This window comes from Apodemus sylvaticus, chromosome X, assembly GCF_947179515.1.
Source record: "Apodemus sylvaticus chromosome X, mApoSyl1.1, whole genome shotgun sequence".
Classification (NCBI taxonomy): Eukaryota; Metazoa; Chordata; class Mammalia; order Rodentia; family Muridae; genus Apodemus; species Apodemus sylvaticus.
This window is the reverse complement of record NC_067495.1, coordinates 33,002,452-33,019,540: the sequence shown is the minus strand read 5'-3', so window position 1 is coordinate 33,019,540 and position 17,089 is coordinate 33,002,452. Positions and strand designations below refer to the sequence as shown.

The following is a 17,089-nucleotide window of genomic DNA, read 5'->3' as shown; positions in this document are numbered from 1 at the left end:
ACCACCAACCAAAGAGCATACAAAGGAAGTTAGTAGTCCTTGGTACATATGTAGTAGAGGACTGCATTGCCTGACCTCCATGGGTGAGAATGTACCTAATCCTATAGATACTTGATGCCCTAGGGAAGAAGGAATGCTGGTTGGGTTAAGGTAGGATGGGTAGGTGGGTAAGTGGGGTAGGTGGGTAGGTGGGGAAGCACCCTCTCAGAGGTAAAGGGCATGGGAGATGGAGTGAATAACTCTGGGGAGGGGGAGACTGGGAAGTGGGGCAACATTTGGAATATAAATAAATAAAATAATTTATTAATAAAAAGAGAAAAGGTTAAAAATACAGCTTAGTAACAGTTCATCTAGAAGCATTTGATTTACAGGATAGAGGGTCCCAACTCATCCTACTCCTTCTTATTGATCCACATCTGCTGGAAGGTGGACAGCAAGGCAAAGATGGAGACATCAATACACTTAGTACTTGTGCTCAGGAGGAGCAATTGTCTTGATTTTCATGGTGCCAGAAGTCAGAGCAGTGATCTCCTACATCTGATCAGTTATGACGGAGTACATGGTGCTCCCACCACACAGCACTATGTTGGCATAGAGGTCTTGTGGATATCAATGTCAAACTTTATGATGGAATTGGGTGTAGTTTTGTAGCTGCTTCAGGATTCCATACCCAGAAAGGAAGGCTGGAGGAAAGCCTCACGACAACAGAACCACTCATTACCAACAGTGATGACTTGTCCATCAGGCAACTAGTAGTTCTTCTCTAGGAAGGAAGAGGATACAGCAATGGGTATCTCTTGATTGAAGTCTAAGGCAACACAGTACAGCTTCTTCTTGATGTCAAGCACACTCAGGCAGAATCTTCATGAGGTAGTCTGTTAGGTCCTAACCAGACAGTTTCGGGTGTATGTTGGCATAGGGGAGAGTATAGCCCTCATAGATGGGCACAGTGCCCGTCTCTATTGTCCATCACAATGACAGTGATGCTACCAGAATCATACAGGAATGGTGAGGCTTAGATAGCTACATACATAGCTGAGGTGTTGAAGGTCTCAAACATATCTGGGCCATCTTTTCACAGTTGGCCTTGGGGCTCAAGGGGGCCTTGATGAGCAGCATGGGGTGCTCCTCAGGATCCATATGCCCCTTCTGGTAGAAGATATGGTACAAGATCTTCATGTCCTCCTAGTTGGTGACAATGCCATGTTAGATGGGATACTTCAGAATGAGGACTCCTCTCTTGTTCTGGGGCTATTTGTTCAGGCAATTGTTCTCTGACTCATGTTAACCAACACACCCTGGCAACTCATGTCATTCACAATGGAGAAGTTGGTCCTGGAAGCACTCTCACTGGTGAAGCTGGCTTTGCTTATGGTAGAACCATTGTTCACAACAAAAAACAGTAGTAGTGTATCATACATGGTTGAACTGGTAGTAGATGTAGACCTGCAGCCTGCTGGTGGCTAGAGGTCTGTGCCTTCAGGTATACAGACTTGACCAAGACCTGAGTTTTAATTTCAATTTAACTATTTACTAATTCTGGAAAAGTCTACATTCTAATAACTTTGTTTCTGAAGTATGGATTTTCTAGAGACTTACTAATATAATAATTAGCTTATATAATAGGCATCAAATTCTTGAATTATACCTCCATGGTTCAATACTTTTAAATGAGTTATTTTTAATTATGTATATGTCAGTAGCATATCTATCTGCAGATAGGTGTGTACACCTGAGTGCAGGATCCAATGGAGGTCAGAAGAAGACATTCAATTCCCTGGAACTAAAGTTACAGGTAGTTGGTTGTGAGCTACCCAAAATGGGTGCTAGAAACTAACTCAGACCATCTGTAAGAGCAGTATATGCTCTTAACTACTGGACCATCTTTCCAGCCCTTAGATTCAGTACTTAAGTAATAACTAGTACTTTATATTGAGTGTCTAACCTAACTTTGACACTGTTATCAGCAATATTATTTAATTTGATTATTAAATTTTTCATTGCACAGATCTATATCATCTCCCCATTTAGACTAGTTGCCTTATAAATAGGATTTTGTGAAGTAATTTAACTTTATTTAGGGTAAACTGCCATCTTGGTTTTCCTAGTACAGAGGAAGACATAAACTACGGGACTTTTAGTGCTGAGATCAATAATATCTCATGTAAACCAAACATATTCTCTTCTCCATATCCACCTTGATATTTAGCTAAATTCCTTGGAATTGTAAAATTAATTTTTCTTCCTCATCTAAATTTTAACTGTTTCAGTTTACTTAAAAAGACCAACAAATTATAGAAATCATAGTTAATATAAAGAATAATTTATAGCTATTTTCTGTTAAAAAAGAAACATTTGGTTTTTATGACATGTTCACTTTATTTTTACTAAAAAGGGTAATCTTTGTGGTGATGAATTGTTAATAAGTAGTACTTTCAATCACATTGTTCAAATAACAGTTTGCTCTTGAAGTTCAAGGATTATGTTAATTGTTTGCAAACTATATAAGCCATACTTTAAAAAAACAAAGTCCCTAAGTAACCTAAGAATCAATTTTGAAAAAGAAGTATGAGTTATTATGACTTTTTGCCTAATGTAGATTTCAGAGTTCCTTGTCTCTTAAGTACCCCTTTTCCTCTTCCAAGAATACATTTCTTAAAATTTTCAAACTAGTTAGGCAATTTGGGATTCCTCTGGGATTTTGATGCCAAAGCTCCACTGACATTTTGAGGAGATAATGGGTATAATTACTTTGCCTGTAGCAATATCGTTGCCTTTAAAATAAAAGCCTCAGGACTTTTTAATGTATTAGGTTACATTCTATTCAAAGGGACAGGATTTATTATACAGAAAAATGAACGAAGAGAAAACTGATCTTTCTTCCCCAAATCTTTATTTTTCAAACATGAATCTTAAAACTATTAGCACAGATTCAGGGGGAAAATGTATTCCTCTAATCTTCCATTAAAAAAGAAGTTAATTCCTTTACTCCCTCTCCTAACTCTCCATAGGAGTCCCCTACCTCCTGTCCCATGCTTAGCTCTGGGTGTCTGTATCTATCTTAATCAGCTGCTGGTAGAGCCTCTCAGAGGATAGCCATGCTAGGCTCCTGTCTGTGAGCACAACATTGCATCAGTAATAGTGTCAGGATTTGGTGCCCGTCCGTGGGATGGTTCCCAAATTAGGCTGGTCAGTGGTTGGTCATTCCTTCAGTACATATGTATCAGAGGACTATCTTGTCTGGCCTGAGTGGGAGAGGATGTGCCTAACCTCTCTGTTTGTGTAAGGACTTGATGCCCCAGGGAAGGGGGATACCCAGGCAGGATTCTGTCAGAGAGAAGGGGAGAGGTGAGGGAACAATTCTGAAAGGGGGGACCAGAGAAGCAGCATTTGAGATATAAATAAATGAAATAATTAATTGAAAAAGAAGTCAAGTTCCTCTGGTATGTCAGCATTCAATTTTGATTTTCATCCTTTAGTGAGTCACTAACCTTGATCCTTTGGCAAGGTGGTGAATAAAGTGCTCCTTTGAACTCTGAGTCACAGGTGATGAATAATAGCAGAAAGACCAGTATTGTCTTGCTGCAACCAATATTTTAAGTGTTGTAAAGAAAAAGGGCCAAAAATAATGACTAGTTTGGCCCTTAAGATCAAACATTCCGTACAGAACAAAGAAGCAAAACTGAGTGCCTACAAGGGAATCATCATGCAATTCTTTTTAAATGGCATGGTCTATGTGCATTTGAGTACTGGAATATACAGGACTGGTTCTTGAGAATGAGTTGACAAGTGACTAGCGTGCAGAAGGATAGGAAATTCTACAGAAAAAAGCCAGAATGAAGCTACAACAGATAGAGGGGCATCTTATATACTTATATAGCTGATATTTATTTTAGGTGTGGTACTCAAACCACAAATGTAGACCCCTTACAACTACAAAATGCTGCTGAAATTATATCACTGGTGTTTTTTGTTTTCTTTGGTTTGGTTTGGTTTGGTTTGGTTTCTCTGTGTAGCCCTGGCTGTCCTAGAACCTTACTCTGTAAACCAGGCTGGCCTCAAACTCAGAAATCCACCTGCCTCTGCCTTCCAAGTGCTGGGATTAATGGTGTGTACCACCACTGTCCTGCTGGCATTTTTTTTCTTATACAAGTGTCTGTTGGTAAAAAATTTAAGTATTTCCCCCAAATTTGCAACTTATATTAGTTACTGTGAAAATTTCTATACAGAAACTGAAAAGAATTTTGTAAATTACATTATCTTTTTTCTTAACGATTAAACTGAGTAGTTTTGATGGTAGAGAAAGGGGGTCTGAATATAAAGACAGAGCTCTTTGTTTGTTTGTGTGGTTGGTTAGTTGGTTGCCTGGCTGGCTGGTTGGTTAGTTGGTTAGTTAGTTTTACAGTCATGGAACATGAACCAAGAGCTTCCTACATTGCAGACAATAGGTCTTCCACAGAGCCACATCTGAGCTCTCAGTCAGGGAGCTCTGAATACCATCCTTTCCCAGACCTAGGAGGACAAGGCACTTTAAGCACAAAACAGTACCACATTAACTGAACTTTTACTAATATTTCATCTAAAACCAGCCCTTAGTCTCATTCAGCAGAAATTGGTTAGTAGAAAAATAACCGAAAAAAAAAAAAAAGAAAGAAAACAGCTACACAAACTACCTCCCATCCAGGTGGGATCAGCCACCAGAGACGGCTCAAGGGGTCTCTGGTGAGAAAGGCTTTCATATCCATCTCTCCTGTAGTTCTAAGATTGGTATGTTTAATGCTCAGTCTTTCCTATGTCTAATTACAGGCTTGATTCATATCCAATTTCTTTCCCTCTTTGTGTGTTTGTTAGCAGTTTATCCTTATATTAGTAGACAAAGGCATGCACATGTGTTATATTTACACTGTATGTGTGTATTCATGCACTAGAGAGAGAAGGGAAATAACAAAAGGAAGCCTTCCCTGCTGCTGTATGAGTTGCTGCATGGATCCCCAGCTTCATCTCAAGGCTCAGAGATCAATAAAATAGAAAGCAATGACTACATGAAGAAATTGAGGCTCAGAGAAGTTAAGAGCTTTCCCTAGACTACAGGACTAATCATGGAAGGAACTATGCATTCAAGACTAACTCCAAACACGGATTTTCTTCATACCACATACACAATTAGAATAATTTCTTTTAAGAAAAGTCTCTCTTCCCCTCCCCCAATTTCTATTAAATAGATAGTACATCATTAACTTTCAATACAAAGTTATAGGTCTTCAATTGACAATATTCACTGCATGCCAGAGATATTATATGATATAATAGGTTATTATGAGACAATGACATTCAAAGATGTAGTCTCAACTAGAAAACCTCACTAGCCACTTAAACTCTCTGTTTGCATTCACTATCAGAAAAAGTAGAATACTAATATTGTAAAGTAGTCCCCAAAAGTGGGGATAAACGAATGCAAATCACACTGTAAACTGTGTACCATGGTGGAAAAGGAAAGTAATAGTAAAAGTGAAATGAAAGAAACAAGCCAAATGTCCATCAGCTAGTGAGCACATGCACAGGCTGTGTTGCAATCATACCATAAGATATTATTACACAGCTAAAAAGAACAAACTACTGATATATGCAACAAGGACGGATCTCAGATGCAGGATGCTCAGTGAAAGAAACCAGACACTGAAGGCTACATCCTGTACAATTCCATTTATTTGACATTCTGGAAAAAGCAAAGCTGTTGAGACAGAAAACAGATGAGTGGTTGCTAGGGACAGTTGAGTAGCTGGAAGGGGCTGAAGACAAAAACGTCATGAGAGAACATTTGGGGATATAGCTACCTTCTCCACCTGAATTGTGATACAGGTTACACGTGCTTGTCAAGATACACAACACTGGCCACATTTATATATAAATGCATAAATTGCATCTCAATAAGCTAAATTTAAAAAAAAAGTAAAAGTGGGTGCCAAAATACTTAATTCTAACTTTTCCTAAAATTATGGTTCAATATCTTTGAGGAACCATTTGTATCCTAATGCCCAAGATGATTTAGTTCTTTTGGAATAAACATTTGCTGTGAGTTGTACAGCATCTTCATGATCATGAATGATTAATATGGCCTCCTGCTCAAAGATCTCTGCAGATGCTTTGGTAAGAGCCACATTCCAGGTCAGTTTCTTTTTAAAGCAATCTCCTTTTGGCAAGAGGCACGCATGCCTTTACTTTAGGCTTCGAAAGTGTTCTGAACTGAACTGCTTTCCAAATTCAGGAATCAGCCAGCCAGCCAGCACCTCCTGGCTCCTTATAATATGGGAAGGCCCAACCTTGTTATCTCCCAAAGAGAATATCTAAGAGCTCAGCCATAATTACCGGACTCAGGAATCTGGCTTGCCCTTTCTTAATGCTAAGCAGGCTGCTGCTGAATCAGAAGAAAAGCCTATAGAGACTTTTCCTATTTGAAATGGCAAAATAAAAAATTCCAGGGTAAGCATTCAACTGACATTAGCAGGGCTTCCCATCTCAAAATCAATTTGCAACATTTCAGTATTGAAAGGTAAAGGCCAAAGGGATAAGAGCTCGATTTTTTTTTTTTTTTTTTGACAACAGGACTGCATTGCCTTTCTGTTCTAAAAGAGATTTATTAAAAAAAAAAAAAAAAAAGAACCAATGCACTCTGGCTGGGGATTTCCAGTTTTGTTTTACTTGAACTTGGAAAAACTATTTCAATTTTTTCTACTTGGTTTGTTTTTGAAAGACTTGACAATGGCTATAATTGAAGGTACACATTTAAAATATACAACACTCAAACTTATATAAAATACTTGGCATTTTCATTATAACTGTGATATGTACCTTTTGTTCTAGTGGGGCAAGGAAATGAGGCAGATGAAACTTATAATATTTACCCAGAAAGCTTGAATCTTGAGCAAACCTGTGAACCCTCTGATTAGCAATTAGAATGATCTTGAAGACAAACCTTCTTTTACTTTCTTAATACTTTTAAAAAATCTCTTAAAGTATATGTGCTCTGCATTTGCCTACTTTTTTGCACATTAACTTCTAGTGGGAGGGAGCTCCACTGCATTTAGTTGAGAGAATTCCCCTTTCATCCCTGTGGAAGGTTTTTTAAATAATTTTGCTAATTCCCCTAGCCACATTCCATGCAACTGGCAATCTCCAAAATGCAAGCTTCCATCAAAGCTTCTGCCAGGCACAAAGGAAACTTTAAGATTCATCCAAGCATTGAGACAGTATTCCCACTTTGGAGAAATGACTGATGGCATGGATTAAATGTGTTTCCAAAGTGATTTCCAAACAGCTATAAAAAAGGCACCTGGGTGGGGGTGGGGGATAGTTAATATAGTCATCCAAGAGTGGTACTTAATTCATCAAGCACCTGTATTATATATTCTTCTTAAAGAAGCTGCATATTCTGGAATTTTCTATAAATGGGTGGAAATAAAAATATCATATAGGTGTCCACTAATAAACCACAATTAGCAAGCTACAAAACAGCAACTAAAAGATATGTCATGCGATCATTTAAAATAATCATTAGGAAAACTTTAGGAATATATAATAATTTTCTTATAATAAAGGTTGTTATTCTTAGGTGCTAGATTCAATTATGATCCTGTAAAATATATAGTTGCAAGCAATAAGAATCTAAAAAATATATATACAGAAATTGTAATAGGGCTGTTTAAATGGAGGATATACAACTAACTCCTGTTTTTTTGTTTTTTTGTTTTTTTGATTCAGCACTGTGATTACAGCCCCTTTCAATTTGAAGAATATTTTTAATCTGCACTGTTCTTATTGGAGATAGGAATATGAATCGTGAGTTTATGTGAGTCATTCTGATCACCATGAATTCAATTCAAGCTGCAGTGTTGCCTAGCAACAGGCTAACTTTTCTGCAGTGAAATTCCCTAGTAGCAGCAACCTATGAAGTATCTCCTGAGGAATTCCCTACCTTAAGTGCACCACATACACTTATTATTTCATTTCATATACCACTGCTTTGAGAGGACTTCCTAATCTAATCATGTGGGAATATTAAAATTTAGAGTGTCACATTTTAAAATTCACATTCTACATGTTTACCTCTCTGCCTGGAAGAAAAATGAAATATAAACTACTCTAAATTTCTGCCAGCTTTTAATAGACATCAGATTAAAAATCACAAGAAACGAGCTTGTTAGAGCTTTGATTTATAAATTACGGATGTTAGCTTGACACAACTCTAATCAAATGTGATGTTTCTTCCTAATTAATTATTTTCATTTAAAAATATTATATCATTAACATACAAGAATGTTCATTTTATGTTATACAATCCTATGATTTTTAGTATATTTACAGTTGTGTCACCATCACCACAATCAACTTCATGACCTCTTCATAACGCCAAAAAAATAATCCTTAATCTATTACCCAGTCACTCTCCATTTCTCCTAGAACTTTCCCGTCAAGCAGCTACTGATCATTAAGAAACTGCCTAATCTTTAAATTTTATATTAGTGGAGAAGTGAGCTGGTCTCCCAGGAGTGCTCTTACTCCTGGGCTCAAAGTTGAGATCTCCACTTTCTCTCCAATAACTGTCCAAAGCAGGACCAGCCAGGAGCCCACAGGACACAGAAACAGTGGAGAAGCTGACAAGATCCTTCCAGTCTCCATCTGCACCTATGAACTAAGGCTGTTCCACAACCCTGCACACTCAAATACCACCCAGGAGAGAGCTGGTCTTGCCAGGAATGTTGACTGGCTTACAGACCCACAGGAGAGACAAGCTCTAGCCAGAGTCAGCAAGACCAACTAATACCAGAGATAACTAGATGGCAAGAGGCAAGGGCAAGAACCTGACCAACAGAAACGAAGGCTAATAGCATCATCAGAACCCAGTTCTCCCACCACAGCAAGTCCTGGAAACCCCAACACATCATAAAACCAAGATTTGGATTTAAAAATCACATTTCATGATGCTGATAGAGGACTTTAAGGAGGACATAAATAACTCCCTTAAAGAAATACATAAGAATAGCTTGAAGCCCTTAAAGAGGAAACACAAAAATCCCTTAAAGAATTACAGGAAAACACAACCAAACAGGTGAAGGAATTGAACAAAACTATCCAGGATCTAAAAATGGAAGTAGAAACAGTAAAGAAATCACAAAGGGAGATGACACTGGAGATTTAAAAAAAAAAAAAACCTAGGATAGATATCAGCAGTCATAGAATACAAGAATACAAGAGATAGAAGAGAAACTCTCTGGTGCAGAAGATACCATAGGAAACATTGACACAACAGTTAAGAAAAAGCAAAATGCAAAAGGCTCCTAACCCAAAACATCCAAGAAATCCAGGATACAATGAGAAGACCAAACATAAGGATAATAGGTATAGAAGAGAGCAAAGATTCCCAACTTAAAGAGCAAGTAAATATCTTCAAAAATTATAGAAGAAAACTTCCCTAACCTAAAGAAAGAGGTGCACATAAATATACAAGAATCCTACAGAACTCCAAATGGATTGGAACAGAAAAGTAATTCCTCCTGTCATATAATCACCAAAACACCAAATGCACAACACAAAGAAAGAATATTGAAAGCAGTAAGGGTAAAGGGTCAAGTAACATATAAAGGCACACCTATCAGAATTACACCAGATTTCTCAAAGAGATTATAAAAAACCAGAAGATCCAGGACAGATGTCATACAGACCATAAGAGAACACAAATGCCAGCCCAGTTTACTATACCCAGCAAAAGTCTCAATTACCATAGGTAGAGAAACCAAGCTATTTCATAAAAAAAATTACACAATATCTTTCCACAAATCCAGCACTTCAAAGGATAATAATTGGAAAACTCCAAAACAAGAAGAGAAACTATACCCCACAAAAAGGAAGAAAATAATCTTCTTTTAACGAACCAAAAATAAGATAGCCACATAAACATAATTCTACCTCTACCAACAAAAATAACAGGAAGCAACAACAAAACAATAGAAAGTCCACATACACATAGAAGCTAAACAACACTCTATTCAATGATACCTTAGTTAAGGAAGAAATAAAGAAAGAAATTAAAGACGTTTTAGAATTCAATGAAAATGATGCTACAACATACCAAAACTTATGGGACACAATAAAAGCAGTGCTAAGAGGAAAAATCATAGCTCTGAGTGCACCTCCAAAAAGAAACAAGAGAGAGCATACAGTAGAAGTTTGAAGCAAATACATCCAAGAGCAGTAGATGGCAGGAAATAATCAAACACAGGGCAAAAATCAACCAAGTAGAAACAAAAGAACTATACAAAGAATCAACAAAAACAGGAGCTGGTTCTTTGAGAAAATCAACAAGATAGATAAATCCTTAGCCAGACTAACTAGAGGGCAAAGAGACAGTATCCAAATTAACAAAATCAGAAATGAAAATGGAGACATAACAGAAACCGAGGAAATTCAAAAACAATTATCAGATCCTACTAAAAAAGCCTACACTCAATAAATGTACACTGGAAAATCTGGGTGAAATGGACAATTTTCTAGACAAATACCAAATATCAGAGTTATATTAGGCTCAGATAAACCATCTAAACAGTCCCATAAGCCCCAAATAAATAGAAGCATTCATTAATAGACTCTGAACCAAAAAAAAAAAAAAAAAAAAAAAAAAAAAAGTCCAGGAACAGACAGGTTTAATGCAGAGTTCTATCGGACCTAATACCAATACACTTCAAACTATTCCACAAAATAGAAACAGAAGGAATACTACCCATTTTGTTCTATGAAGGCACAATTACTCTGATACCTGAACTACACAAATACCCAACAAAGAAAAAGAACTTCAGACCAATTTCCCTTATAAATCTCAATGCAAAAATACTCAATAAAATTCTTGCAAATAGAATCCAAGAACACATCAAAATGATGATCCTTCATGATCAAGTAGGCTTCATCCCAGGGATGCAGGGATGGTTCAATATATGAAAATCCATCAACATAATCCACTATATAAACAAACTCAAAGAAAAACACATTATCATTTCATTAGATGCTGAGAAAGCATTTGACAAAATTTAACACCCCTTCATGATAAAAGACTTGGGAAGATCAGGAATTCAAGGACCATACCTTAACATGTTAAAAGCAATATTAAGCAAACCAGTAGCCAACATCAAACTAAATGGAGAAACTTGAAGCAATCTCACTAAAATCAGGACTACACAAGGCTGTCCACTCTCTTCCTATCTATTCAGTATAGTACTTGCAGTTCTAGCCAGAGCAATTAGACAACATAAGGAGGTCAAAGGGATACAAATTGGAAAGGAAGAAGTCAAACTATCACTATTTGCAGATGGTATGCTAGTATACTTAAGTAAGCCCAAAAATACCACCAGAGAACTTCTAAACCTGAAAAACAACTTCAGGATTATGGCTGGACATAAAATTAACTCAAATGAGTGGCCTTCCTCTGCTCAAAGGATAAACAGGCTGATATAGAAATTAAGGAAACAACAACATTAACAATAGTCACAAATACTATAAAATACCTTGGTGTGACTCTAAATAAGCAAGCGAAAGATCTGTATGACAATAACTTTGACTGAAGAAATAAAATGAAGATCACAGAAGATGGAAAGATCTCTCATGCTCATGGATTGGCAGGATTAATATAGTAAAAATGGCCATTTCGCTGAAAGCAACCTATAATGAAATCCCCATCAAAATTCCAACTCAATTCTTCATAGATTTAAAAAGAGCAATTTCCAAATTCATCTGGAATAAAAAAAAAAAAACAGGATAGCAAAAACTATTCTCAACAATAAAAGAACTTCTGGCAGAATCACCATCCCTGACCTCAAGCTGTACTACAGAGCAATAGTGATAAAAATTGCATGGTATTAGTACAGGAACAGGCAGGTGGATCAATGGAATAGAACTGAAGACCTAGAAATGAATCCACACACCTATGGTCACTTGGTCTTTGACAAAGGAGCTAAAACCATCCAGTGGAAATAAGACAATATTTTCAACAATTGGTACTGGTTCACTGGAGGCCAGTATGTAGAAGAATGCAAATCAACCCATTCTTATCTCCTTGTCCAAAGCTCACATCCTGCTGGGAGGTGGTGGTGGTAGTAGTGGTGCATGCCTTTAATCCCAGCACTTGGGAAGAAGAGGCTGGCAGATTTCTGAGTTCAAGGCCAGCCTGGTCTACAGAGTGAGTTCCAAAATAGCCAGGGCTATACAGAGAAACCATATCTGTGGTGGGGGAGGGGGACTCATGTCCAAGTGGATCAAGGACCTCCACATAAAACCAGACATACTGAAACCAATAGAACAGAAAGTGGGAAAAACCTTGAGCACATGCACATGGAGGAAAATTTCCTAAACAGAATACTAATAGCTTATGCTCTAAGATCAACAACTGACAAATGGGATCTCATAATATTGAAAAACTACTGTAAGGCAAAGGACACTGTCAATAGGACAAAATGGCAAACAGATTGGAAAAAGATCTTTATAGCCTTACATCTGATAGAGGGCTAATATCCAATATATACAAAGAACTCAAGAAGTTAGACTCCAAAGAACCAAATAACCCTATTAAAAAATATGGGGTACAGAGCTAAACAAAGAATTCTCAACTGAGGAATACCGAATGGCTGAGAAGCACCTAAAGAAATGTTTAATACTCTTAAGTTTTCAGGGAAATGAAAATCAAAACAACCTTGAAATTCTACCTCACACCTGTCAGAATGGTTAAGATCAAAAACTCAGGTGATAGCAGGTGCTGGTGAGGATGTGGTGTAAGATGAACACTCTTCCACTGTTGGTGGGAATGCAAGTTGGTACAACCACTCTGGAAATCAGTTTGGTGGCTCCTCATAAATTTGGACATATTACTACTTGAGGGCCCAGCTATACCATTCCTGGGCATATAACCAAAAGATGCTCCAACAGGTAGTAGGGATACATGTTCCACTATGTTCATATCAGCCTTCTTTATAATAGCTAGAAGCTGGCAAGTACCCAGATGTCCCTTAACAGAAGAATGGATACAGAAAATATGGAACATTTACACAATGGAATTCTACTCAGCTCTTAAAAAACAATTCATGAAATTTCTAGGCAAATAATTGGAACTAGAAAATATCATCCTGAATGTGGTAACCCAACCACAAAAGAACACATATGGTATGCACTTATTGATAAGTGGATATTAGCCCAAAATCTCAGAATACCCAAAATACAATTTAGAGACCACATGAAGCTCAAGAAGAAGGAAGACCAAAGTGTGGGTGCTTAGGTCCTTCTTAGAAAGGGGAATAAAATGCTCACAGGAACAAATATGGAGACAAAGTGCAGAGCAGAGACTGAAGAAAAGGCCATCCAGAAACTGTCCCACCTGGGGATTCATCCAATAGAAAGTCACCAAGCTCCAACACTATTGTGGATGCTAAGAAAGGCTTGCTGTCAGGAGCCTGATTTAACTGTCTCCTGAGAGGCCCTGCTAGAGTCTTACAAATACAGAGGTAGATGCTTGCAGCCAACCATTGCACTGAGTGAAGGGACTGGACCACCAACCAAGAATATACATGGAGGGACCCATGGCTCCAGATACATATGTAGCAGAGGATGGCCTTGTTAGACCTCAAAGGGAGGAGAGGCCCTTGGTCCTGTGAAGGCTAGATGCCCTACTATAGGGGAATGCCAAGACAGAGAAGCGGGAGTGGGTAGGTTGGTGAGTAGGAGGATGGGGGATGGGATAGGGGTTTTCAGGGGGGAAACCAGGAAAGGGGATAATATTTGAAATGTAAACAAAGAAAATATCTAATAAAATTTATATTAATGGAATGATATAATATATGGCACATCTAGCTTCTTCTTTTACTTAGCATAATGTATACAAAGTCCAGCTTTGAGGTAGCACATAATAGTAATACATCAGTGCCACATTCTTTTAGGCCCACATAATATTCCACTGTGTGTGTGTGTGTGTGTGTGTGTGTGTGTGTGTACATATATGACACACTGTATTTTCCAGTTCTCCACTGATGTACATTGGACCATTGCCACATTTGGGCTGTTATGAATAATGCTATATGACCACTGATATATGAATTTTTGTGAACAGATTTTATCATCTCTTTCAGAAATATGCCTTGAAGTGGGATTGTTGGTTCATCTTGGTAACTCTTTTTAACATTTTGAGGAAATGTCAAATAATTTTCCAAAGCAGCCTCACCATTTTGGATCTCTGCCAAAAGAGGATGAGGGTGGCAACTTCCCCACATTCTTACCAAACACTTGTTCTTGTCTGTCTTTTTGAACACAGGCATCCCAGTTAAGTGTGAAATTTTTTTCTCATGGTCTGAATTCCCATTTGCCTGATGACTAATGGCACTAAGCATTTTGTCACATGGTTTCTGGCTGTTCATATATCTTCTTTAGAGAAATATCTGATGCTTTGGCCAGTTCTACACTTGGTTATTTGTCTTCTTTTGAGATGCTTTTTTCTTTCCCTTTTATTGTTATGATACTGAAATTCACTGTAGAGATGTGTTGACATCAAGACCTTCACAGGCCCCAAAACCCTTGGCCCCAAACAGTTGCCACTGGCTGGGGAGGAGAGGGAAGGGCAGTCACTATGCATCAGTGTCAGGGAAAGGAGACACAGCAGGCCCCAGGGAATGCTCCCGCTGAACAAGCTCAGATCTGTCTGCTATCCTCACATCACCCCTGCCATCAGACTCCTGCTGTTCCGATTCCATAGAACATAATGCCTGCTCTTGCTGCTAAACAGCACTTAGATTATACAGGGAAACTTTGTACTATCAAAAGTTCAAAAATAGCCATTACTAATACTCACCATATTATCTTCACCACCTTAGCTGGGGTTCATGGCTCATTGCTACGAATTACCTACTATCTGCCCCAAGGAAGTCAGACAAATCAACATGAATGAAACATCTTACTTTAAGTTATAGAGGATTGGAACAGGGATCCATAATTTCTGACCTTGTTTGTCTAAATTTTGTTCATTACACATTTAGCATCAACTGCTCTCAGTATTTCATAAGTGTTCATTGATTTAATGCTCACAATAATTCTGTGAAGTATACGTTATTATATTCATTTGCATAAAGGAGGAATATAAAGGCATGGAAAGGAGAAATGACCTAAGACCTGTCGTAAGTCAGTGGCTAGTAGATAGTGAAGCTAGATTTTTGTTGTTGTTGTTACTAAACTCAACTATTCTGTACTTTCAACTACCATATTGTTTTTCCTTGCCAATTTTGTTGTTAAGGATGGTAGAAGAGAGAGGGCATATTGAACTCATTTCATGCAAAAAGATTTCTTTATAATAAGTAGAGAAGAAGAACAGGAGGAAGAGGTAGAAGAGGAGGAAAGGAGGAGGAGAAAAGACAAACAGGCAGATGGACAGAAAGAAAGAAAGAAAGAAAGAAAGAAAGAAAGAAAGAAAGAAAGAAAGAAAGAAAGAAAGAAAGAAAGAAAGAAAGAAAGAAAGAAAGAAAGAAAGAAAGAAAGAAAGAAAGAAAGAAAGGAAGGAAGAAAGAAAGAAAGAAAGAAAGAAAGAAAGAAAGAACAGAAGAAAAAAGTCATTATATGTGCAATTTTGTCTAAAATTCTAAAAGAATACTGCCATGGATTCATTCCTCCAAACAGAGAATACTGTAGCCATGTAATATTAAATAGTTTTTCCATATGTGAGCACCTATAACCTCGAGACAGGTCACCCACTTATTGCTAATAAAATAATAGTCCCTAACTCACTTTACACATGACTAGTTTTTTCGAAAAGTTGGATGGTATTGACTGGATCTATTGAATTAATTAATGTGCCGTGAACAAAGCTACAAGCTGATTGCCCAAAGTAGGCCTCTCACAGAGAAAGACCCCATCCAGGAACCCAGCTCCTGGAGACAAGCAATGTCTTTGCCAACCCCCATGCCCAGAGAACTGCCATTTCTTTTTATCTCTGTCATATAAATGTGGGACAAAAAGCAAAGCAAAGCATGTTTACATGCTTGGAGCCATTTCAACCACTATTGTTGGTGTTCTTTCCCTAGAGTCACCTACTGCTCCCTCCTAACCATACCTCCATCTTCTATCTTCTGGTATTCTTTCTATGCTAAAGGAATTCTCCTTATCCTTCATCTTTTTCTGTGCTCCAATCTGGCTCCTTGTTTTTTGTTTTGTTTTTGTTTTGTTTTGTTTTGTTTTGTTGTTTTGGAGGCTGATCATATCTCTCATCAGCATATTCCTCCACATTCCTACAAAAATGGCCGAAATCCTGAGGTGATTGTCCCAATGCACTGTTCTAGGCCATGTGTCAGTGACACTCTCCAATTCATGTTAATTTGCAATTTAGAGTTGAAACTGAGGAACAAGGATGTAAATCAAATTGAGCAGTAGCCAGAGGATTCAGTGGGGCAAGGGTAAGCATTGTGCTTGTCTCTAGTAGCTACAGCCTGGGTAGATTTGTTTACACACACACACACACACACACACACAAATGTACGTGTGCTGCTTAATCCAAGAGAAAATCTTGAAACCTTATGTATCATACATTAAGATGAATAAGAGAATTTTCAATTTCCCTGTCTATCTCATTTATCCTTCTGTCCTATGTCACCTCTGAGTCCAGGAGTTCATTCGCCAAAATTCCAGTCTTCCTAATTCCTATTGTCTTCTCCAAGTACCTTCTTCCCACTGACAGAACTGCCAGTTAACTGTCACGGTCACACTGTACCCTAGGAACTGTTACCACCAGAAGCTCTAAAATAATCTCTGAACCTTTCTAGTCCCCACTTCAACTACTCCTAGCATCCTATACTTGTTCTGCCATCATTAATTACATCTTTTATTTTGTTCTACTTCTTTTCCACTCATGTGCCTTCTTTGATTATCATCAGTTCAGTCACTTGCCTGTCAATATCACTTGCTAGTAGTTCCATCTACTTACTACAATGCACAGCCACCCCTTTCCTCTATACCTTTTCAATAGAGTCAACACCATCCCATCTAGTCATCTTCTCACCAACCCACTAGTCAGAATCAA

General features: G+C 37.8%; 1 pseudogene; it reads right to left on the bottom strand.

Moving 5' to 3' along the window:
* Positions 1-365: 365 nt before the first annotated feature.
* On the bottom strand, positions 366-1,421 carry LOC127674410 (actin, cytoplasmic 1-like; annotated as a pseudogene).
* Between the last annotated feature and the right edge of the window lie 15,668 nt (positions 1,422-17,089).